This window comes from Xenopus laevis, chromosome 5S (genome assembly GCF_017654675.1).
Source record: "Xenopus laevis strain J_2021 chromosome 5S, Xenopus_laevis_v10.1, whole genome shotgun sequence".
In the NCBI taxonomy this organism is placed as follows: Eukaryota; Metazoa; Chordata; class Amphibia; order Anura; family Pipidae; genus Xenopus; species Xenopus laevis.
Window position 1 is genome coordinate 32,558,586 of NC_054380.1, and position 25,849 is coordinate 32,584,434.

The following is a 25,849-nucleotide window of genomic DNA, read 5'->3' on the forward strand; positions in this document are numbered from 1 at the left end:
CCGCAGGTTATTAAACTGGCGAAAACATATTTGGCTAAAAGCCACTTAAACAACCCAATAGGTTTGTTTTAATCTTTGTATTATTACAGATATTAAGCTAATTATTTTTAACATTTAAGAATTGTTTGCTTAAAATGGACTCTATGGGAGATGACCGTCCCATAATTCAGAGTTTTTTTGATAAAGGATCCCATACCTGTATATAACGTCCCTTACATAGAAGAAAAGGGTGATTGTTTCAATAAAATTCGATATCATCGGATTTTGAATACATTCGAGTTAGAAAAGAAAAAACCTTGCAAATTCTCAGCATTCAAGCAAGTTTGTTTGGGTTTTTTTAATTTACATTTTTTAAGACAGTTGAGATTTTATAGTCTCATTGAAAATGAATGAGAAGTGTAACCCTTTTTTCCCCACCACAACCCATTCAAGTTTGTTGCTAGTGATCGTGGCTAAACAGGTGATTGAGGAAAAAAGTTGGTTAGTTGTGTTTTAGATCCTTGTACATCTGCCTCTACATGTTCTGTAACAATGTTTTCTTCTACAATACCTAGTCATAGCACCTAAGTGAGTGCCATCCTGGATAATGGTTATGATCTAGAACAGCATGGACGAGCCCTGAATGTCGACAGAGGCAGCCTTTTTTGTTGACTTTATGCTTGCCAAAGTTTCTTTTTCAAAACATTTTTTGTTGGACCTCACCATTATACAGGTATGGGATTCGTTTATCTGGAAACCCATTATCCAGAAAGCTCAGAATTAACGGATGGCTGTCTCTCATAGCCTTCATTTTAATCAAATATTCACTATTTACTTAAATATATACACCAGCTTGGTATATATATTTATATATCTGAGCACTGAACTGATAAAGTTAGAAAGCAGAATCTCAATATCAGGGCTTAGTGGCTCTATTAGGTTGGTGTCGGGACCAAGGAGGAAGCTGTATACACAAAAGTCCAATTTGCAGTATCCAAAGGTTTAAGAAAGGATCAGGGGCAACCCAACTGGGCACCTCATCCCCTCCCCTGCTGTGACAATGTGTTGGGGGCAAGGAATGTGCACAGAGGCATGCCGGAGACAAGAGCCTGTGGGGAAACATGGGTCCACAACAGGGGTAGGTGAAAGAAGAGGTACATGCTTGGTGCCCCCATTTTGTTGTGCCCTAGACACTTCTGCCTACTTCTAGTTTTGGCCCTGGAAAGTATGTAGCTGTATACTGGCAAAAGATAAGGGCAGGCAGCAGATAGCGAAGTCAGAATCCAGGCAGGAGGTAAGGAACCAAAGTCAAGGTAAAATAGCAATTTAGGAGCTTTACCAAGAAATATGTTTATTTGGGAATTGAACCCTGGTCTCTGGGTTTTATGCTGAAACATAGCACAATTACACAGCCATGCGTGTAGCCATCTTGAACGGAGCACTCTTGACACCCATATTTATTCATTTCTGTATTCTAGAACTATGTCAGTTCCATGACCTCTACCCAGATTTCTCCACGAAGAATAATTTTAGGGGAATTTGCTGCATGTCTATATACAGACCTTTACTGGAATTGTACACAGCCAAGCAGGTTATCATTTTTATGTCAAATGGTAAAATCAAACAAGAATTTGACATGGTTTTGTAGTGATTATCAGCATTCATTTGAATCACAAACTGATTTTGAGAACCATGAATTTGTCTCCAAAGCTCCTGATAAAAATGATGTAAATATATACAAATCGTGATGTTAAGTGATGCTAATCGATACAAATCACTACTTGAGAAGCTAAATTTAGGGGTTGTTGCAAATTATCCAGCAGAAAATGAGGTTGGCCTGTAATATAAGCTGATGCTGCAGGGCTGATATTAAATTCCGATGTTAATTGCACTGGTTTCTGTGCTGCCATGTAGTAATTATCTGTATTAATTGCTAATCAGCCTTATATTGTGGCATTTATATTCTGTGTGTACTGTATATTGTGAGTGGGTCCCTAAGTAAGTGACAGCAGCACAGAGCATGTGCAGTGAATCGGCAGAAAAGAAGATGGGGAGCTACTGGGGCATCTTTGGAGACACATATCTTTACTGCTAAAGGGCTGTGGATGCCTTGGGCTGGTACAGAAGCACAAAACATAATGTACAATCTTTCTAGCTACTTCTTTAGTTAAGCTTTAGTTCTCCTTTAAAAGGATTTAGAAACTGTCAGCAAAACCAATATCTTGCGCAAAATACAAATTCACTTTGTTTAGTTAATTTACTTGTCTTTATTAGGTCTCTTTAGCTAGTTCTCTGTCCTTAGCTTTGACATTATTTCTCTTAAGCTGTTGAAACTTATGAGCATTTTTATCTTTTTAGAAGTTATTACACCTTCATATCAAGTCGGATTACACGAGAGTCTTAAATCATCCAATTAACCCATTTCATATCAGATATTTGGTGGGGTATTCCAAATGGCTAACAACAACTGCCATGTAATAAATGAATTACATGTGCCGTTTGAGAATGACTAGCCCAGTGTGATGTGCTTACAGAACAATTATAGCATATGACAATGCATATTGGGTGTATTTTAAGAGTGGACACTGGACATCAATTTTTTACTAGGGGAAAATTGTCTTTATAACAATTTATACAACTTTTTGAAAAGGGTCCAAGGAATTGTAATTCACAGTGGCTGGAGGGATTGAAGTTTGATAGCCCTGGCCTGGATTAGCCTAGCCATGCCTTGATTTGAATAAGAGACTGGAATATGAATAGGAGAGACCTAAAGAAGATCAGTAATAAAAAGTAGCAATAACAATACATTTGTAGCCTTACAGGTTGTTTGTCTTTCTCAATTGGGTCAGGGACCTTTATTTGAAAGCATTGCATTGTGTGTAAAAAATAAATACATTTCTTATGAAATTGCATTCAGAAAACAGCCTTCTGCTCTTTTTAGACTGTAAGCTCTTATAACAGAGACTTCTCTGGGAGCCTGTATTTGTATGTAAAAAATATGGTTGATGGATACACACCCTTGTTCCATTACTTCTGGGTTTTCTGTACTATGCATTTATCTATCTGTCTGTTTGTGGGTTTGGATCATTCTTTACAAGTCCTTCATTTAAGATGTTTCCTTTCACTATTTGTCTGAACAAAATCAGATTATATGGTGAAGCCTTGATGATTTAAAATGCTCATGGCTACAAAATGACATTTGTAATTGTTTTCAGGGTCAGTTATTTCTATATTTGTTTGCTCTACTGCATCCACCATGATGAAAATCCAGCTTATAAGCAATATGGCTTTACTTTGTGCCCAACCCTCCATAACCAACTTTTTATCCTCTATATTTCCAAATAAAAAAAGTACACACACAATCATTCTTTAGTTACACAGCTATAGTTATATTTTTATAACGTTACATGTTCAGTTTCCATGGTGATCCAAATTACAGAATTATCCTGAAAAAAACCAAGCATTCTAGATAACAGGTCCCATACCTGTACTTATTTTCTCATTCATAGAACATAAACAACACTAATAAACTCCGAATGCAAAAATCAAGAAACAATAGTGATTTTTTTTTATATAAAATCTGACTTTTAAAAAAATCACGAATTTTTCGGAATTTATTAAACCCCGAGGATAGAACAGTCCAAATCTGAAAATCCGGCATCTCAGACCTGTCGAGGTTGCATATGAGTCAATGGGAGAAGTCTCAATGATTTTTTGATGTGCTCTGGGTTTTGTGCAATACCCCGAAGTTTTCAGAGTTTTCAAGCAAAAAGCATAAGAAATCAGAGTTTTCGGGGGAAAAATCCGAAAAAAATCATGAAAATCGAATGAAAATCCGGAAAAATCTTGAAAATCCAAAGCAAAGCAAATTTTTGGGAAAATGTGTAAAAAACCTGAGCGGATTTGATCGGAGTTTGTAGCAGAAAATGTTGAGATAAAACAGGACTTTGATAAACAACCCCCTTACAGTATATCAGTGGCCCAATTCACCTGTAAAAGAGAACCAAAAAAACCCAAAATGAAATATTTTAGTGTTTAAGTGATTTTAAAAGATCATTTAGCATACATAGGACATCACAAAACTGATCATATGGTGTATATACTTTTTATTTAAATATACTGTGGACTATGGTATTCTATAAGACTATTTGGTCCTTTTTTATTTCTTGGTCACTTTAGTTTCATTCTGTAGCTTTCCAGTTTGGAAGAAAACTGTAATCTGATTGCCAATTGTCACTTTATCATAGCCCCTAGGGATCCTTTATTTTAATAAGAAATTCAACTTAGTATTAAATCAGCTCAGACATTCACATACAACAATAAAGAATGTTTGATACAAATAAAGAGCTAATGTGGGGGGCGGGGGCATCTAAACATGGGCGGTTGTTGCTATAGCTTGAATTGGGCCCCAGTATGTAAGGTACAGTTAATAAGGGTTAGTATATGATTTTGCACACAGTGGGTTAGCACTTAAGATGTTATAAAGAAAAATATTCATTTAACAAATGTGATTGATTTGCATTTCAAAGCAAATGCAACCATTATATTTGACGTAACATTCTAACTAGCATTGTGAAGGTACTCAACCTCCAGCAGACCACATTTTCTATATTCTGCTAAATAGCACTGAAAGATTGAAGAGTAATAGTTTTATTTTATTAATATGCTCAGATGTAGCCATTTACATGTCAGAAAATGGCGAATAAAAAAAGTGCTGCAGTGGGAGAATAAATGACGTTGCCTACTCTTGGTCATCAAGTTAATTGAGTGGATGAATCAAGGTCATTGTAAAGGTAAAGAAAATGACTTCTTTGATCTCTTTGTGAATCACGGCATCAGGGACTGTTAATGGGAAGAGTCGTCCAGACACATCTCACAAGAGACTAAATCCATCTGTGCTCAGAACCTTTTTTGGCATTTATGTTCTGCATGAAAACATATCCAGGTTGTCTGAGCTGTGCTTAGATGTGAGTGTCTCTGTGTTTTGTAGCATACAGCAAAACTGCACATCTTAAAGTGAATTCTGTAGCCTGTAATATTGGAGGAACGTTCTCACTTCAGTTTCATTTTTATTTTTTTGGAAAAATATGTTGGCCAAAGTAAAAAAAAAAAATGTAAGCGCATAGGGAAATGCATTATTTATTGCACTAGAATACTGACTGTCATATCACTAAAGTGTCAGATGTGCCTGCCTTGGTTTGTTACACAAAGGACATGCACAAGTTAGGTTTATGGATGCTATCTCAATATCTGTACACCTGTCTTTCTGGCTACCTTCCAGGTTTGTACCATCTCCCATGGCAGACAGATTACATTGCATATGAACATGTAGACTTACTCAGGGACTGATATAAGCATAGAAACAATGTAATGTTTGAAATAATGTGAAACCCTGCAAAAGTCTTTTTGTATGTATTTGATCATTTCTACTGCATCATGCAGTAGGAAATAAGAACAATGGTGGCAGAAATAGAAAATGCATCAAAGCTGCATGCCTTTAATTCAGGATGCCCTAATCCCGGATTCATTTTTTTTGCAGAATTCAAGCAAATTTGAGTGCCCATCTGAACCTAAATCTAAACCCTAAAACACAAGACTTTAAAGGGCATGTAAAGTCTAAAACAGAATAAGGCTAGAAATGCTGTATTTTGTATACTAAATATAAACATGAACTTACTGCACCACTAGCCTAATCAAACAAATAATTTATGCTTTCAAAGTTGGCTACAGGGGGTCACCATCTTAACCTTTAATAAATTAGGCTAAAAAGAGAAGAGTGCCCACGAAAGACAAACCCACTGCTAATAGCCCATAAGGCCGCAGTGCAGGAACAATGTCCCTAAAAAACATTCAATTAAAAACCAGCAAATGGTGGAAACGGTGGTATCTTAATCAGCCAAAGAAAATACTTTGACGGTAGTAGTATAAACCATTGGTTACAGTGCAAGCACTACCCGCTCCCACCCTTCCATTTGTGCCCCAAGTTAGTCAGCAAGAACCTGCCTGTCTACGTAGGGACAAAGTGGGAGCTAGGCTGCCACCGTCCACCTATGCCGCCCAACGCGTTTCACTGACTACATCAGCTTCCTCAGGGGCATAAGTGGTGGGCGCTCATCTTTTCAAAGTTTAAATAGGCATTCGCGCCGCGTGTTCGCGTCGCGTATTCGTGCCGCGTATTCGCGCCGCATATTCGCTCGAGATTACGCTGGACACGATTTCCGGGTATTGCGCATGACATCATCAAAAAAGGTCATAGAGACGTTAGTGCGTCTTTTCGCTGGCGTATTTTCGCACAGATATATTGCGCCTGCGCGCCTGACAAGTATGCTGGCGTATTTTCGCACAATCATATGGCGCCTGCGCGCCTGACAAATATGTGGGCGTTTTTTAATAGGAGGTACATATTTAACCCCCTACAAAGCCAAAAAAGGGGTACCTAGGTGCAAAGTTAGTTAAAGGTAAAATAACAACAAAAATCAGGTTTCAGCCAACAAAATAAAAACAGTGTCCAGTGTTCAGGTATGGGACCTCTTATTCAGAGTGCTTGAGACATGGGGGTTTTCGGATAAGAGGTCTTTCTGTAATATGGATCTCCATACTTAAAGCAGAACTAAACCCCCCCAATATAAAAAAAACCCTACCCACTACCCTACATAGTCCCCCTCCCTGCTTCCCCCTGCATAAGTGATTACACCTGAAAGTGCCCCAAATTCATCACTCACATTTATGTGCAGAGTAAGGGCAGTGGAGCTCATGGGCACCATCTTCCAACTCTTTGGTATTCTTCGGATCCTCTTCCTTTCCTTCGGTAGTTTCCTGCACTTTTGGCGCATGCGCAGTTGCTAAGAACGGGGGACTATGTAATTAAAGAGAAAAAGGAAATCATTTCTGGATTATTTGATTATAATGGAGTCTATGAGAGATATTCATTCCAGAACTTTCTGGATAACGGGTTTCCGGACCGAACAGATCCCATACCTGTACAACATAAGGCTGTACCCATCAACCAAACAAATCACATACAAATATTGAATGGTACAGGACGTTTAAAGATGACCCTATTCATTACAGTTGTATTGTAAATATGTGAAACCAAAATAGAGCTGAGAAGATATTTTTAATGGCGTTTTAGAGATAATTTTGAATCAATGTGTTCAGGACCATTTAAGATAGAAAATGTAGATTTTTTTCTTGCTTAAAACAGAAGCATCAATTCATTTAACATATGCATATAAGGATTCATGGACATTTATCCATAGTCTGCTTTTCTCGACAAAGAACTGACAAGGAAATAAATGTTAGCAATGCCTTTATCATTTATTCTAAATCACAGTAGCAGCTGGTGCAAGAGAGTTTGCCAATACCATCCTCGGAGAATTTTAAAACACAGAGGAAGGTTTGCTTGAAAGAACTATTAAATCGTTTTTTTGGTTTTTTTATTTACTTCTCGTTTGAATGAAAGCACTCTTTCCTTTGCATTGCTCCAAAACTGCACTTTTATGACCATGGATGTTAATATTGTGTAATCATACATCTGTACATCTGTTTTGAGCTGAGTAGGAGTTGCTAACAATGACACAGTTTAACCATTTACCTCTTTTACAAGTTTGATTGCTAAAGTTTTTTTTGCCGTTTCCCTACTGTATTGGATTTTGTAAAATGTTTTAGAGAATGTTATTCCATAGAGTTAAAAAAAAAGTCTTAAAATTTAGTTTTTTTGATACTATAAGGGACCACATTCTTATTATTTAACTGTGTGTAGCCCAGGGCTATATGTTTGCTAGGCGTGGTTTTATTGTATTGCTTTCTATAGATGACCATGAAAGCTCCTGGCTTGGGCCCTCCAGACCATGTGCTAAATCCATATTTTTGTGATTTGGCCAAACCCTGAATCTTTCAGAAAGGATTCGGCCAAATCCCAAACGTATCCAAACCCTAACTGGCAAATGCAAACTAGGCAATGGAAGGGGGAACCACAGTCCAATTCCCTTATCATATGACTAGAGGGCAGATTTATCAAAATTCTCATTTTAGTGGTTTTAGAAATCACAAATAAACTCACTTTCTCTAAAACCAGGAAGGTCATGAAATTTATTTATAGATTTTAAAAATCCTGAATGAAAATATTCACTGAGCAATCATGAACGAAAGTACATTCGGATCTCCAAAATCTCTTAAACCACAAACAAAAGACAGTACTTTGCAAGAACAAATGGGCAGCTTCCATTGACTTCTACATGACTTCGGCAGCTTTTAACTAGCGTTCAGTGTCGGATACCAGGAAAACTCCCGGGGGGGCGAAGGTGTCAGTGGGCCCTCTTGCTTCTAACCAATTAGCATATTTCATGGTCCTTACCTATTCCTTTATGGGGGAAAATGCTTAATAATGGAAAAATATAGTAACTAGATATATATGACTAGCAGAATAAAGAGGTTGAGAAAGGAGGAATAATAGTTTGGAAAGTGGGCCCACTCTCTAGGGTTTTCCGGTGGGCCTATATTCTAAGGTTTTCCGGTGGGCCTATGGTCTAAGGTTTTCTGGTGGGCCCCTGGCATCCCAGTCCTACACTGCTAGCATTCCTTTTGTATTCGCGGATTGTACACTCGATAAATTAAGAAAAAATTGTGGATCAAGGAACTATGAGATAAATGCACCAAAAAGGCCTAATCAGAGAATCGAACTTTCCCAGAACGTACTTAAATCGGGCCCTGTCACATGGTTTTAAGAGTTCAGATTTTGTTTGACCTACTTCTTCGATGTGTCTAAATCCCACTGAAAAAGACCAGATTCTAATCCTGAACCAAATCCAAGATTTGGTGTATCCCTAGTTTCAGGCTCTCCCAGCCCTTGCGAAAATAGTCCAGATTTCATCAGGCAGGCACAGCTATATGTGTATAATGAAATTACTGCTTTAGACAGCCTTTTTATCTTATGTCACTAGAAGCAAAAAGGATAAGGTTTGCAGACAAGCAATCAGTAAATTATACATTCAGCTCCAGATAGAGAATAACTAATAAATGATGTCAGAAGCACCTAATATAGTGCTAAACTGTATCTACAGCACCACAAGGGTTATACTACTTATTGTCCCTGGACAACTTTCTTCTTAAAGTGATACTGACACTAAAAATGTTCTTTTCAAAATATTAATCTACATTAAAAGTTACCTATAGGTTATGTTGATATGTTGTTATGTTTTTGGCTGATAGTTCTGCTTTTGTAAGTAATTGTTACTTGAAGTTCCTAAACCTTTTGACAACCTGACTGTCCCTTCTCAACCTGTCAGTTATTGTTTCCAATGCTAATGGACTACTGCTGCACAAATATGGCAGCCCCCTCATAGAGGAACACGGGGTAAGAAAGGTAAAAGCATCAGGCAAATACTTTTATGGCAAAATTGTAAATTCCATTCAAAGACAATGTTATGATAGATAATAAAAAAGTGTATAGAAAAAAGAAGAAATACTTGTGAATTCTCTTAAAACCAAGGATCTATACAGAGGTCTGTCTAGGTCAGTTTTTTTGGATTGGTTTTTAAGAACAGAAGAAAAAGTACCCCGTATATTTCCCTTATCTATGTGGATAGAATCCTTGTGATACTTACCAGTGAAGTGTTATCTATTGTGTAACCAACTCAAACCCTGATTTTATTGTCGCCTCAGCTGGGCAACAAATTATTAACAATAAAAAGGTTTGTAGAAATCTTATTACTTCTAATAAGTGCAGAGTGCAGATAATTAATTAGTTGGACATAATAAAAAACGTAATTGATTAGCTTAAAGTGCACAGTGCCTTGTTGGCTATTAAGAACATCTGTTTTGTATTATTTCATCAATTATGGCATCAATTAACTGTTTTGTTTTTTTTAAAAATGGATATAATGAACTGAAGCACTTGACACTTTATATTTATTATCAAGTAACATTTATTAACTTAATAGCCAACAAGGCACTGTGCACTTTAAGCTAATCAATTACGTTTTTTTTTTTTTTGGTTTTTATTATGTCCAACTAATTAATCATCTGCACTCTGCACTTATTAGAAGTAATACGATTTCTACAAACCTTTTTATTGTTAATAAGGGGACAATAAAATCAGAGTTTGAGTTGGTTACACAATAGATAACACTTCACTGTTAAGTATCACAAGGATTCTATTCACATAGATAAGGGAAATATACGCGGTACTCTTTCTTCTGTTCTTAAAGGGATACTGTCATGGGAAAAAAAAAATTCCAAAATGAATCAGTTAATAGTGCTACTCCAGCAGAATTCTGCACTGAAATCCATTTCTCAAAAGAGCAAACAGATTTTTTTATATTCAATTTTGAAATCTGACATGGGGCTAGACATTTTGTTTCCCAGCTGCCCCTGGTCATGTGACTTGTGCCTGCACTTTAGGAGAGAAATGCTTTCTGGCAGGCTGCTGTTTTTCCTTTTCAATGTAACTGAATGTGTCTCAGTGGGACATTGGTTTTTTCTATTGAGTGTTGTTCATAGATCTACCAGGCAGCTGTTATCTTGTGTTAGGGAGCTGTTATCTGGTTACCTTCCCATTGTTCTTTTGTTTGGCTGCTGGGGGGAAAAGGGAGGGGGGGTGATATCACTCCAACTTGCAGTACAGCAGTAAAGAGTGATTGAAGTTTATCAGAGCACAAGTCACATGACATGAGCTGGGAAATTGACAATATGTCTAGCCCCATGTCAGATTTCAAAATTGAATATAAAAAAATCTGTTTGCTCTTTTGAGAAATGGATCTCAGTGCAGAATTCTGCTGGAGCAGCACTATTAACTGATTCATTTTGAAAAAAAAATTTTTCCCACGACAGTATCCCTTTAAAGATAATAAAAAAGGTTATTTTCTGATGTCAGTATGTCTTTAATAATATTCTTCAGGATCTTATTTTTTTCACATATTTTGGAGCTTTCATCAGAAAAATTATCCAGTGTCTGCGCCAACACATCTTTGTACTGAAATGACAAAATGCCAAGTTGGAACTATTCCACTTACAAGTCTAGTCAATGCTACACATATGGATTATAATGAGGTGACCGTGGTTTTTATACAGGCTTGGTCTTTCAAACAGCAAAGTAGTCCAACACTGGCTTAAGAAGTTTTCAGATGCTTTACTAATGGATTTTGTCACATTTGCTGCTCCTGCCACCCGGTTAACTCATGAGGAAATACCCATTACTTGGCCTTCAGCTACTGATATATTTTTTACAATGGCTAAAAATTCCACCATGAAAATCCTTGTTCCTTCTTAACCTACCCAAAAATGTATTTTGGAAGTGATGGATGTTTTGTGTGTTTGTGATCTGTTTCCAGAGTCCAAGAGGACATTCCATTCTCCTTTTGTGTAAACTATCAGATTTGTACATCAGTTCTGGAAATTAGTTAAATCTAGTTAAACTGACTTTTCTGGATATATACAATTTCCCCATTGATGTCAGAAATCCAACTTCATGAATCTTAAAAATTTCAAATTCTTAAACACGGCAAACAAGTTGAGTTCCCATCAGCCAAGAGTCTACTTTCCTTCTTTCAACATTTTGTTCACTGTATTGTCTGGCCAGTATGAATAACTAACAGCGTTTTGAGACCGCCAGATTTGGATTCCTCGAGACCTAGATCAGACATTCCTATTTTAGGAACAATGAATAAACATTTGAACTGTTATTGAATGGAGCCCTAAGGCTTACAGACTGTTAGCCTCTTCAATATTTGGGCGATTCTGTGTTATTTAAGAATAACTTTCTGTTCTGCCTTTTCCTACCTTCCTTTTCCAACTTCTGCAATTCATATCATCTTTAGCCACAACCTCATTAAATCAAATTTGATTTTGTTTGGTAGACATTACTGTTGCCTTTCATCAATGCAATGGAAATCACTTGTTCATAAGTTTGGCATTAATGTTGCACTTTAGCAACCATCAGCATTTACTAGCCAAGAGTTTATGGTCTGAAAGATTGACTGTCCTGTATCTTTGTCTAGGATACAGATAAAGGTTCACAGTGAACTGATACATTTTAGTATGAGTTTTAAAGATTTGTGGACATTCCCTTATCAATTTTCCATTCTTGACCAATGGCCAGGCAGAATTCAAATGGTATAATAGCGAAACTTCAATACCTTTTTTGCAAGATTTGCCCACTTTCCCCAGTTCCTGTTTACATTACATGCTCTATTTATACCCTATACTGTACTCTGTTTCATTGTCCACTTTAATCAGTCGTGGCTTTTCACAGTACATTTACACTTTCAGTCCCTTGAAGAAATTGCTTGGCTCTTTTTAAAGCAAATGAAACAGAGGACAGTAATGTAAGATTTGTATCAAAATGTTTGTTGATCCCATGTTATAACTAGATAATGTTGTTTCTTGTCGTTTGTTTGTCATTCTTCACATCCATTACATTTGAATCAGAGAATAATTGAAAGAGAAGAGGCTCATCCTAGCCTGATCCTTGTACATTGCCTTACCTGTGTCACATTGTCGTAAACTCCTTTTTTGTGTTTCTAATTCATAGCAGCAATCACAAGCTAAATGTTTAAATATAGTACAATTCTTATCAGATGCTACTCATTATACATATTAGTAACTAAGAGCTATTCAAGCATGGAAGGAGACACCCTTCACAAAAATGTTCTGGGTAGTGACTATTTGCATACAACTCATTTACCTTAGGGAGAGCAACTGTAAGGAAAGAAGCCACCTTTATCTGCTGCTGATAACCATCATGGGATTAGAACAATGCTGAATTGATCCCATTTAAAGATAGTTATTGAGGCCAGATCATTCATCCTACTAAAACACAGTTGCTTATTGGTATTGTATATTTTAAGGTGTTCCATACCAATTGACCAAAAAATCAAATAAAAAAGTTGGTAACATACTGTATTATGTGTATAAATTAACTTAGTTTGTATCATGGCTGCCTATTGGTTGTCCTAAGGTTTCAATATCTAGCCTGCACTCTAGCATTTTGGAAACATATGTCATTTCATAAAACTATTGGATTAAACTTTGATGTGTTGGTGTTTGTTATAAATGAAAAATGATCATCATGCACAGGTGACTTTGGCCACTGGTAGTAGGTAATTATTCTGGGTCCTTCCTGTAACAGATTATGGGGGGAATGTAATTAAAGTCGCAAAGAGCAAAACAATTCACACCAATAAGAACAAAAATCCACATCTCGAAAATTCTCGCGAAGCAAAATTTGTTTACGCAAAGGCATCACTTTTGGCATTGCGAATAGTTTTTCCATTACCAACTTTTATTACATTCCCCAGAAGATGTGATTCTGACTGTGTAACTAGATATATTAATACATGGGAAGGGTTGATCAAAGCTGCACAGAAGGTGAAAAGCATTGGGAGGAAAGGCAATTATAGCTCTGCCCTATGTTGCAGCTCTCCAAGCAGAGGGAATTTCATAGAAAGTAAGGTGCCATTTCATGCGCTTTTTCACAGAAAAACCTTAGTGTATAACTATGCATTGTAAAAATCAAATTATGGATTTGGAAATGACATGTTGAATATTTTTTTGTAGGGCTTTATCTGTTCTTTTAAAGGAATTGTTCAGTGTAAAAATAAAAGCTGGGTAAATAGATAGGCTGTGCAAAATAAAAAAATGTGAACGCAAGCTCAAGGGTACCATCTTCTGCATCTTGGGGTTTTCTTCCGGAAAGGACCGCCAACACAGAGATATTTGGCGCATGTTCAGTTGGAGACCTCTTTACATCAACTGCACATGCGCCGGAAATGGCCGAAGGGAGGGAAGAGAATCCAAAGAAAACTGAAGCTGCGGACGATGGCGCCCTTAAGCTTCGATGCGCTACTCTGCACAGATACGTGAGTTTCAAAATTGGGGCACATTTTTCACTAATGCACTATGTGGGGAGAAAGCAGGGAGGGTGCACTGTGGAGGGTAGTGGATGGGGCTTTTCACATTGGGGGGTTTAGTTCTCCTTTATGTCTACTAAAAAATCTTATAAACATAATGTAAAACAGATAGGATGGTTTTGTCTCCAATAAGAATTAATAACATCTTAGTTGGGATCACATACAAGGTACAATTTTATAATTACAGAGAAAAGGAAATAATATTTTAAAATTTGATTAATTTTACTAAAAAGGAGTCTACGGGAAATGGCCTCCCCATAACTCAGAATTTCTGGATAACAGGTTTTCAGATAACGGATCTTATACCTGTACTAACATAACAAATGATTGTGTTATTGAAAAGAGAGCCTCCTATGCCCACCCTACAGCCCAGTAGTCTTCTTTTGTAACTGATGCAGAAAGTATTAGAGCAGCCATGTACATACTGTGGTTATGAATACTGGGGTGTCTGTAAGGGACAATGCCCTTTAAAAAAAACAGCATGCAATGTAATAAAACTATATTTGGTATTTGTATTTGCAGAAAAATCTGAATTTATTGGTTGCACCACTGCAGCCTTACCCTGTAAGTAGGTTGTCCTGGAACAAAAACATATTATGTTTTTCTAGGTAAACTAAAATTGCCCTAAAATGTTTAAAAATATCATTGCATATAATGCAAATGAAGTACAAAACTCAGCTGGCGTAGAAAGGGAAGAAAAACAAACAAACCATATTTTAAATGTGTACTTTTAAGACAATAGCATAACTTAATAATCACGATTATTTGTGTTTCCAAAATAAGTCACCTTCTGATGTTATGATGACAGTACATCACGAATAATGAAAATAATATCTGTTTATGTCAGTGTCTCTGTATAACAGTATATAACAGTAAAGTCATCTACACTAGGGGCACAATCACAGTATGTTTGTTTTTCTGCTAATTATTTGTCTGTTTACAGTTATTTGTATTCAAGAATATACTGTATTTATCCCAACCCATTACTGTATAAGGTTACTGTCATGCCTTGCATAAAACCCCACGGTGGAAGAAACTCAGCCCTTCCATTCCATATTATGCACATTATCTGCCTCTTATTGAACACTTAGACGATTAACATCAGAGAAAATAGCATTGCTACAAAGGCTCCACACATCACTAAAAGCAGAATGCATTGTCCCTCCCCTAGATAAAGTGCAATACTTCAAAGCTGCTTAAATACGTAGACTTCTTAAGGCCTAAATTTGACCTAAATAATTCTGTGGAAGGAAACGGCAATTAAAACAAACCTAACCTGTATTTTGTGGTAGACATGATCAGCTCATATGTTTATCGCTCATATCAGAACAGCTTACCAGCTTGGACTGTCCCGTGTGTGACCTGATTTTCATGTCATTTAATGAAATTCTGTAAAAACCAATAGGTTATCAGCAATACCCTTTTTGCAAACGACTCCATATCGTCAAAGCAAAAACAATGCTACTGTATTCTAAGCAATTGCTTTGAATACAAGTGGCTTCTAGTGAATACATGTCAGTATGGATAGTACATGATACTGGACATGCATACACAGAAATAACTGACCGACTTATCAAAACTTTTATTTTTGCTACCCATTGCTGACATATGCCTTTAGCTGCTCCTGTGAAATAACCCAATGGGATATTATAGTCAACTCTCCTGTGCTATACAAGTTGGCATATGGTTTACTTGAGATCCTTTGCATCTTATTTCAAACAATAAAGTGTGTATTTTCCTTGAATAAATGCATTTAACTCATTAACATTTTAAGTCAGAGACAAATTATGCATTTTAGCGAAGCCTCTAGACTATCAGATCCGGCTTATGGCCTAAGTGATGTTTGTAGGATCTCAGTTTCGTTCTTTGAGAAGAGTGCATCTGCATTTAACTAAAAGCAATACTGTTTTTCAAAGAAATACTCTTTAAGGTCTGTACTTAAAGCTCAGTTATACTGATATTTATGGTGAATACACAAAGCAGGGACATTATATGGCAGTACTTAAAGGAGAAGGAAAAGCTAAAACTAAGTAAGCTTTATCAGAAAGGTCTATATAAATACACCAGTAAACCCTCAACGTAATGCTGCTCTGAGTCCTCTGTCAAAAGAAAACCTCATTTCTTTCCTTCTATTGTGTACACATGGGCTTCTGTATCAGACTTCCTGTTTTCAGCATAAACCTACAGGGCTAGGGCTTAAGCATGCTCAGTTTGCTCCCCTCTCCCCCTCCCTTCCCTGCTGTATTCTGAGGCCAGAGCTATGACTGAGCAGGGACAGAATCGGACAGGAAGTGATGTCACACCAAGCTAATATGGCAACTGCTATCCTAAACAAACGGAGAGCTTCTAGAGCTGTTTACTCAGGTATGGTAAAGAATTCTGCAGAATAAATATAGTTTTATAGCTTGCACTATTGTTGCTAATCTATTGGCAATAAACTGCCTTGGTAGCTATCCTTCTCCTTTAAGATGAACAGCAAGTTTCTCCTGATGGAGTCTTTTACAGATGATGGGAAAATAGACTTTATTCCAAAGAAGTAGTTTTTTCCTGAAATAGTTTTGCTCATGGGAGCAACGTTCTATAATAAGCAATGTCTTGTGTATATTAAGTTAAGGACAGATAGATGTGTGTTATGGTGAAGTGGAACAAATGGGCAGGACTAGTAGGGTTTTTGCAGAAATTTGCAATAAAGAAACAAAACCAGAAACCAAATTTAATAATAAATAAATTAAAAGATTTTGCCTCCAGTAAGGATTAATTATATCTTATTTGCATCAAGTAAAAGGTACTGCTTTATTAATACAGAGAAGAGTAAATCGTTTTTAAAATTTTGGATTATTTAGATAAAAGGGAGTCTATGGAAGACAGCCTTCCCATAATTTGAAGCTTTCTGAATAACAGGTTTCCGGATAACGGATCCCATATCTGGACTGCAGTAATGCATATGTCTTGCATTACATTAAAATCCATCCAAAAATTGTTTTCAAATAAAAAAAGAAAAAGGTATTTTCTAAATTATATTAAAAAACACATAAATGAAATTTGACCTAAATAATTCTGTGGAAGGAAATGGCAATTAAAAGAAACCTAACCTGCATTTTGTGGTAGACATCAGCTCAAATGTTTATCACTCATATCAGAACAGTTTAACCAGCTTCGACTGTCCTGTGTGTTTTTAAAATTTAAAAAATAGTTTTTAAAATGTTGGATTATTTAGATAAAAAGGAGTCTATGGGAGACAGCCTTCCCATAATTTGAAGCTTTCTGGATAACAGGTTTCCGGATAACGGGAAAAAACACATAAATTAAAAATGTTCTGTGTTTTGTAAAGTTACAAGTGTACTGTCCATAATCTGGGTATACTGAATATTTTGATTTGTATATTTGGGCTTTGGTTATTAAAAAGAGCAAGCCTGATAACATACTGTATGCTCCAATAAAAACCAGGAGCTGTACTTTAGCTACAGTATTTCTTCATGTAAACTATAGAAATGAATAGAATGTCAAGTCAGATTAAAGATGTTGCTTATTTGTGTGTGTGTTACTGATACTTTCTTAGTAGAGACACGGAGCAAACCAGTGCAAGTCAATAAAAAAAAACTATCACTGTATGCAGTTACATGGATGAAGAATTAAAGGACATGGAAATTCCTATTACTGGAGGTTTCCATTCCCCAGTGAATTCAGCTGCTCCTTTTAGCAAAAGAAATTTACCAGCCCAGGGAAAACGTAATTAAGTGCCACCGCTCCATGTTTCTTACCTTTCCTAGATCTCTCAGCAGACTTGTGAATAATGCACAACAGAATAACATTTTCAGATTTCACTCATGCTCGAGAGCTCACCACAGTAAAATGCCGCTGCTCTCTATTGATTTCTATGGGATTTTTAGCAGCATATTTATCAATGGGTGCAAGTTACAGGACACCATTTCATAAATATGCATCTAGAGCAGTGAACCCTAACCAGTGGCTTGTGAGCAACATTGTACTTTGCTTCCAGTGGCCCCAAAGCAGGTGCTTATTTTTGAATTTCAGGCTTAGAGGCAAGTTGTGGTTGTATAAAAACCAGGTGTACTGACAAATAGAGCCTCTTGTAGGCTGTCAATCCACATAGGGACTACCAAATAGCCAATCACAGTCCTTATTTGGCACCTTCAGGAACGGTTTTCATGCTTGTGTTGCTCCTCAACGCCTTTCAAATTTGAATGTGGCTCATGGGCAAAAAAGGTTGGGGGATCCCTGATCTAGAGAGAGCGGTGAAATTTTACTATGGTGTGCTCTAATTTCACAGTTCTGTCCCTGATTCTGCAGGATGCAGGAACATGACCCCTCTCTACCCAAAACCCAATTATATGTGCTTTGGCTACAAGTTTGAAAGTAACTAGTCCACTATCTATATACCCCATTCACCTGGCTGGCCTGTTCTACTAATGTATAATTACAAATCAGTTTTTACCTTTACTTATCCTACATACAGTCTGCTAGGGGTACACAGTTGGACAATTTAATCTGTTGGTGCCTATGATTAAGTACCAGTGGGTATGAAACGTGTAAGGCGGAGGGTCAATGGGTCAGTATGCCTACTCTTTTAAATTTTGTATTGAATAAATATTGATTTTTTATACTAAACTTAATATTTTTGGAGTATCATTTTTTGCAACTGATATTTGGGCCCTTTTGGACTGGGGGCTGTATTCCAAAAAATGTTTGGCCCTTGGGACTGGCCTTATATACGCAGCGATTGGGCGTTATTGGTATTGAAACTTTTTGTTCTCAAAGAATGCAACTTTTTTTAGAAATGTTTTTCAGATTTGAAAATGCAAATGAAGGTTCAAACTAAGTTTGGTATTTGGACAAATCTTTCGTGGAGGATTTGGTATTCAACCAAATCCAAAGATTATGGATTAGGCACATCTCAACAATCTGCCTAGATTGCTCCTTGCATACAATCATTTGCATTAATATTTTTCATTGATGTCAAGCCTGTAATCTGCTTTTAGAGATAGAGTACTCTCCTAGTGGAGCTTATCAGCATTGCTAAAAATTCCTTTTCTGGCAAATGTAAATCCAATCAAGAGAGGGTTCAGACATCTGCCATCAAAATCTTTGTACACGTAAAACCAGAATTCTGGAAAGAAATTCACATTTCCATCATCAATTTCTATTCTTATGAAAACTGTAATAAAGCCAAAACACGACCACTGGGTTTTAGTACCATAGGTTTTGTACATGCAATTTGTTGTACTGAGGTACTATTGCAAAAAGAGACTATAGCAGTTGTGGGCAGTAACTTTGATACCAATTTAGTGACGGTAGGCAGTAGGGTTGTACTTCAATTTTGCTAAACTAGATTGACCTAAACTCTACTTTTTTATATGTGTTGTGTTTCAGATATTTCCATTCTAATGGAAAGTATACAAGCTATATTCCTAGAAAAGGTTTTCATTCATCCAGGTCATGGTACCATAAGCTAAATTGCACTAGTCCTTGATAACAGAGCCCGTAGGTCACTAGTGCAAACCTACAAAGTAAGTTTAATTTGTAAAATTAGAATAATGACTTGTCCTTCAGGACTACACTAAGAGAATTCAGGTTTTACTGTAAGGTAACTTAAGGTTTGCTAATGCATTCTACCAGCATTTTAAAGAAACCAATGTACTGAAGAGACATTTCTTATCTAATCACATAGGACATTACAGTTGCAGCATTCCTGTGATCACTCCATGGGGTTTTACCAATATCTGAATGGTTTGATTTTAGGCTTTTAAATGCTTAATGTGGCTATTTGCAAAAGAAACGAGTACAACTAAACTGCTAATTATCTTTACATTACCTTTTTAAATACGCTTTACCTTTACAGATTTTTTAAGAAGAAAAGGTTCAAAAATGATAATCCATCTTTGAAGGTTAAGTGAGCCAGAAATATGTATATTAACACAAAAGCAAAGTCTGGCCCAGACTGATCCTCCATTTTTTATAAAATACATGTTAAGGAGGACAAACATTGACAGATTACTAGACTGCATTGTTCTTGTAAGCAAGGACTTCCGATCCTATCTTTATTCTGTAACTCTTATTTGTTATAGTATTGTAAAGCCCATGGTTTTTATAATGTAATGTAAAGTGCTGCATAACTTGGTATAACTATATATATATATATATATATATATATATATATATACAGTCTGTAGTGGTGCACTCACGATATAGGCAACTGCCTGGGTGCTGGTTATAGCATAGCATAACAATCCAAAAGTAAAACCGCACTCCAAGGTCTTGAAATGGTGAAAAAAGTGACAAGTTTATTTCAACGTTTCGGCACACTAACTTGGGCTGTCACTGAAGACGGACCAAGTTAGTGTGCCGAAACGTTGAAATAAACTTGTCACTTTTTTCACCATTTCAAGACCTTGGAGTGCGGTTTTATTTTTGGATATCATATATATATATATATATATATATATATATATATATATATATATATTAATGATGATGATGTTTATCCCATAGGTTGACTGAAGTGGGATTTGTCTATATTAATGGATAACAAGGCAAAGGAAAGTCATGGTTGGTTTTAGCAATTTACTTTAGCCAATGACATTTACTTTTGCTAATAGAAAGCTATGGCAAACCACATTTTATTTTCTTTAACCAGAGCAGCTTGGATCCAATCAGATCACACAACTAACTGATAAAACGACCAACAGAAATTTACTTATTTCTCATTCATTCTGCTATCAGGCAGCAGAATTTGGTTTTTCTACATTCGTACAGTTGATAGCTGGCATATTTACTGTGAACAAACTTTTTGACTAAATGTCAAATGGCACAGAGGTAATGCCAGTGCTGTAATGTGTCTCCACTGGGCCAAAACCATTTCTGGATCCCCACCCTAACCCATAAATGAGGCCCCATATGCTGTTCATATAATTGAGTGATCAATTTAGGCATTTTAACTGGAAACTAGAAACTACAGGGCTTATTATTAAAGGTAGGAACTTTTGGTCATACATGCTAATGGTTCCCCAAGGTTAAAAATGTTAGCGGCAGACATGACTTTCTGGTGCCTGGGGTGTGACACAACTCAAAGGAAAAGGGGAAGAGGGACCTCATGAATGAGGAGTAGCTAGTGTGTAGGATAGATCCTACAAGTAGTTTCCTTTAGGAGTTAGACATAGATGTAGGGTTGCAAGTACAGCATCCCCCCATACTTTCAATCACATGATCAACCTTCAGTGTCCTTTATTTTCTATAGAGTAAAATGTGTGCAGATGTTGGGTTTAAAGGAAAACTATACCCCCCAAACAATGTAGGTCTCTATTAAAAGATACTGAGTAAAACAGCTCATGTGTAAAACCCTGCTTCATGTAAATGAACCATTATCATAATAATGTACTTTTTTAGTAGTATGTGCCATTGGGTAATCATAAATAGAAAATTGCCATTTTAAAAAATAAGGGCCGCCCCCTGAGATCGTAAGATTCACTGTGCACACATACAAACCACATGTAAGGTCACATGAGCCAATTAACAGACAGAGTTCTGCCTTTTGCTTCCTCACTTCTTCCTGTTACAGTTAGTGTTGTAGTATTTCTGGTCAGGTGATCTCTGAGGCAGCACAGATAGAGTCACGAAATGGTGGTTCAAGGCAAGAGATGTAAAAGGGCAATATTTATGTAAATATATATTCCAGTTTGGTAAGATTCTTTAATATGTCATTCAATTTGATATAAACTATCTGTTGCTTAAGTATTCATTTTGGGGGTATAGTTTTCCTTTAAGTGAATTATTCTATGTCAGTCTGTGTTCCAGCTCATTTCAAGCTAAAGAAAACATTAAAGATCTCTGTTCCCTGAACTGAAATAGAAATGTATCTGCTTTTGTCATTTTTTGTAGTAATTCAATTTAAAAACATTCTTCTTTTTATTGCCAGGGGTTTGCTGTTTATAGTAATCGGATGCTGTATATGAAAGACATCAAGGGTAAGTAGTTCCTTCATTTCTTTTTCATCTGGAAAAACGAGTCATAAATTCCACCGAAAATCTCTTTACTCTTGCGCTCCATCCTCCTGCTTCTCAGCCAAGAGCAATACTGAAGATAAAATAGAAGAAAATAAGTGAGATAAGAACTTTTGGCACTGGGATTTCTGGAAAATCATGTTACCTATTCCTTATATAATTGGAAAGTATGACCACAAACTTGTTAAGTGGTAAATATCATAATTTTCCCATATAATTGTGTGACTATCGGTAGAATAGAAAAGCTGCAAATTCATAGGGGAGTTGGTAGAAATGATTTTTGTTTTCTTACTGGATACTCTGAAAATATTGTGATAAAATTGAGTAAAGAAAATACTTATGTAAGACAGAGCGAGTAAAACACTGGGAAATGATTCACAGCTTTTTCCAGCCTTTAATCACCATGGGACTCTAGGGACATTAGCAGTATGGAATTCCACCAAGAAGTCCCAGAGATGCATCATCAGTGTTACATGGCACTAACCATTCCACGAGCCCTGCACTGGAAACAATAAATATACCATATATTTCACTTTATTTATATAGTTCTGACACTTCTATGCAGTCCCCGTCCCAGAATATTTTATAATATACGGAATTTAGAATATATGTCTCTCTAATTCCTTCCCTGCTATGTGAGCAAAAAAATTATTTTTGCATACATTTTAAACTTGTGTGGAAACACACACACAAGCTTAGAAGGAACATTGCCTTAGGGTCAGTTTCATCAAGAGACAGTGAACCAGCCTGTATGTATAGGAAAGAAAACTTGAACAGACACAGGGAATGCATACAAACTCTTAGCAGATGGTGCTCAGGCAGGAATATAAATTCAGGATCATCATTGCTAAAAAGGGCAAATAAAATCGGTATGCAGGCGTTTTACTAAGGAAAGACTTAGCTTGTCTTTATTAAATGATCCCCTGTGACATTTTGCAGGAACATTTCTGGAGACAGAAGGTTTGAGTAACAGATGAAAAAATGACTTTACGTTTCTTATAGCTGTTTATATAATTTTGTAATTACTCCATTGTGAGAACAATGTGCCAAAATATGCTTGGTAAACATATATGAACAAGGGATCCAATTTTCAGCCTCAAAGTTTGATATGAGCGGTCGTAAAACCTTTGGAAGGGATAAGATACTTAGATTTTGCTAAAGCATTTTATACAGTACCACACAGAGATTTACTGATTACATTGGGAAATATTGGCCGGGAACATTATAATTGTACTTGGAAATGATAGATTTTAAAAGTGGTGGTAAATTGTCTAATTGGACCTGTGTTGTTAGTGGAGTGCTGCAGGGCTCTGTCCTTGGTCCTTTGCTTTTTCATTTGTTTTTTAATAACAGTAAATATTGTCTTTGTTTTTGCCTATGATACTAAATTGTGCAAAACTGTAAGGGGCCGATTCACCAAGGGTCGAATATCGAGGGTTAATTAACCCTCGATATTCGACTGGGAATTAAAATCCTTCGACTTCGAATATCGAAGTCGAAGGATTTTAGCGCAAATAGTTCGATCGAAGGATTATTACTTCGATCGAACGATAAAATCCTTCGAATTGAACGATTCGAAGGATTTTAATCCAACGATCGAAGGAATATCCTTCGATCAAAAAAACTTAGGAAAGCCTATGGGGACCTTCCCCATAGGCTAACATTGAGTTCGATAGCTTTTAGATGGCGAACTAGGGGGTCGAAGTTTTTTCTTAAAGAGACAGTACTTCGACTATTGAATGGTCAAATAGTCAAACGATTTTTAGTTCGGATCCTTCGATTCGAAGTCGTAGTCGAAGGTTGAAGTAGCCCATTCGATGGTCGAAGTAGCCCAAAAAACACTTTGAAATTCGAAGTTTTTTTACTTCGAATCCTTCACTTGAAGTTAGTAAATCTGCCCCTATGTTCCATGCAGGATGTTGCCACTTTGCAGAGAAAAGGGGGAAGTAAATGGGTAGCAAATTAGGTTTAGTGTTTTATAAATGCAAGGTTATACACTTTGGTTGATATAGCATAAATGCTATTTGCACAATAAATGGTAGTGTTTTGGGAAATCTTTTGAGAAAGATTTGGGGATTTTGATGGATAACATGATGTGTAACTTTAGGTAGTGTCATTCAGTGGCTGCTAAAGAGAGCAAATAAAGTACTTGTAGCAGAATGAGGTGCTACAGGCTGACCAATTGGGTCTGACTGGCCTAATAAATAGTCCTTAAAACCCAGGCTGGTGGGTCTTAGTGAGAGAGACCAGCGAGAGGTCTGGCAATCGAACATGTAGAAGTCTATGTATTCATACACACACACAGTTACCTGCTGTAATTTTGCTGCCACTATATTTTTGCTGTGTTGTTATTACTGTTGGAAGCTATTTTTGTTGTATTTGGAAGAAAACAGCTTTTAATTTGCAACCTTTTGCTGCCAGCTGCCATTTTTCTTTAAGAGACTTTTGCTGTCCTGTGGGAACGTGCAATGGTGCTGTTTTGCATATAAACTCGAGGTATGGAAATAATTTTGCCATGTTAAAACGTCACCTTTAGTATGCAATTCAGATTTAGGTCCCTGCTCCTGAAAAAGGATATTAATAAGCTAAAAAAAATTAAACTGGTAAAAAGAATAGAAGAACTTATTTTCTATATATTTAAATGTTTGTATGGCAATAAATGCTTTATACTTGCTAAAGGATGTGTAGCCTGAAACATGTTGAGTAAATTAACACATATTGGCAGTAAGCTCTGTTATTTGCTCTCTCTGTTGTTCACCTTTGAGATGAATTTAGTATGTTGTAAAGGGTGATCTTCTGAGACAATTAGCAATTGGTTTTAATTTTTTTTTTTTAGCTTTTTATTCAGCAGCTCTCCAGTTTTTTTAGAAATCTGGATGCTAGGATACAAATGACCTTAGCAACAATGCACAGCTTTAAATAAGAGACTTGAATATGAATAGGCAAGGACCTGAATAGAAAGAGAAGTAATAAAAGTAGCAATAACAATAAATGTTTGGCCTTACAGAGCAGAATACGGTATAACATTATATCAACTGTATGAACATGGATTCCTTTCTGTGAAGCTACTGTGCCTGCAACATGTTTTAAGAATTCCCCAATGCAGATAATATAGAAATAGCCAGTCATGGAATCTGCAACTGACAAAATGATGAATATTTTTCATAAGCCTTAAAAAAGGTTATTGTAATAATAACGTTAATAAGACTTAAATAGGTTATCTGATGCTAACGCTACTGCCAAATCGTTGGGATAAGGTATTAAATGGGCCATAACTTCAAATACATGAAAGATTTTATCCTCAGAAATAATTGTAAAGATTTCTCTCCCACAACAGGAATGAAGATATGTGATACAGGTGCAAGCCAAGGGAAATAATTGAATGTGTCCTTATCTCTTGCTGTTGTTTCTTCCTACAATAGATCATAGCCCCCTTGACAAAGAAATGAGAGGTGCAAAGCAAAATTGCTTTTCATCAGCTGTTTAATGCTCCTATATGTCATATTCTATCTAGATATACAGTAAGGCCATTTCCATATGCACATGTTGAAATTTTTTCTTTTAAGATAGCTTTTATTCCTTTCTTTTTTATATTTCCGTTATAATTTGTCTCGCAAAGTGCCTGTTCTCCGGCCAAGAGCCCCAGGTACTGGTGCTTTACTGATGCATTTTGCGTTACAGTCAATGTGAAGCTGCATGGGATGGTTTGGGGCTCATCTCTGCAATTTGTGAAAAATGCCCCCTGTGCCTTCAGCAAATACAGCTTGTTAGGCAGCAGTGAAAGATAGAGGGACAGGCACAGTTAACATCATTATGTCAAAAAGCTTATTAATAATTAGGAAAACACATATAATTTTTTTCTGGCAAGTGATGCTACCCCTTACAATATCAGGTATCATCATGCTCTGTAATCCAGCACGTAGTGCATAACATAAGAGGTCAAGA

At 36.5% G+C, this 25,849-nt stretch overlaps 1 protein-coding gene across 8 annotated transcripts in view; it reads left to right on the forward strand.

Annotated features, from left to right (window-relative positions):
• The window catches only part of slc8a1.S (solute carrier family 8 (sodium/calcium exchanger), member 1 S homeolog), a 297,009-nt gene that overhangs the window by 22,990 nt on the left and 248,170 nt on the right, over positions 1–25,849 (forward strand). For all 8 annotated transcript variants that reach the window (XM_041564369.1, XM_041564373.1, XM_041564375.1 and 5 more), the window contains exon 2: positions 21,820–21,868. The gene's annotated coding sequence lies outside the window, so the exon portion shown is untranslated. The remainder of the gene's footprint in view (positions 1–21,819; positions 21,869–25,849) is intronic.